Below are 634 nucleotides of genomic sequence, written 5' to 3'. Positions count from 1 at the left end.
ATAGTAGATTTTCATGGGCTTATTAGGACATGGCCCACATTAGAATAATAAATGGTCAGACAGGGGAATGAATTTTATGGTTACAGTGGTCTAAAGAAAGCAATGATATGGAAAATAAAAATTCAAAAGTGTTAATGTTTTCAAAATAAGGCTTTATTATCTAAACACAAGTGTGTACAAGTACTGCTTTGGCTCATAGAATGTGACGGGTCCCTCACCAAAAATAGGCCTATTAATCTCTGGCCTGAAAGATGAAAAGAGTCAGCTGTCTTTTTAACAGCAAAATCCCAAACATGTTTTATGTCACTTACTGTGAAAGTGTCTTCAGAATTTGCTTTGCCAAAATCAGCTTTTAATTATTGTGTCAATAATTGTGACACAAACATTATATGTAAATTTGTTACAATTACTGCACGAAACATGAAAAAATAAGACAGTCCTGTCGGAAGATATCATTCTGAAGATTAAAGAACTTTTGCTGTATTCACACTGATCAAGAGTGAAGTATGCTGTTACTTTCATGTCTCCCCTTGCAATGGGCGCAGCTACTCTAAAGCTCACGGTATCCCGTGGAATGTGTCACACTAATGCAGAGCTGTAATGATGTCAACTTGTTATTTACTTTCCAAATCTG

The sequence above is a fragment of the Anguilla rostrata genome, chromosome 15, assembly GCF_018555375.3.
Source record: "Anguilla rostrata isolate EN2019 chromosome 15, ASM1855537v3, whole genome shotgun sequence".
In the NCBI taxonomy this organism is placed as follows: Eukaryota; Metazoa; Chordata; class Actinopteri; order Anguilliformes; family Anguillidae; genus Anguilla; species Anguilla rostrata.
This window is presented reverse-complemented; position numbering follows the sequence as displayed.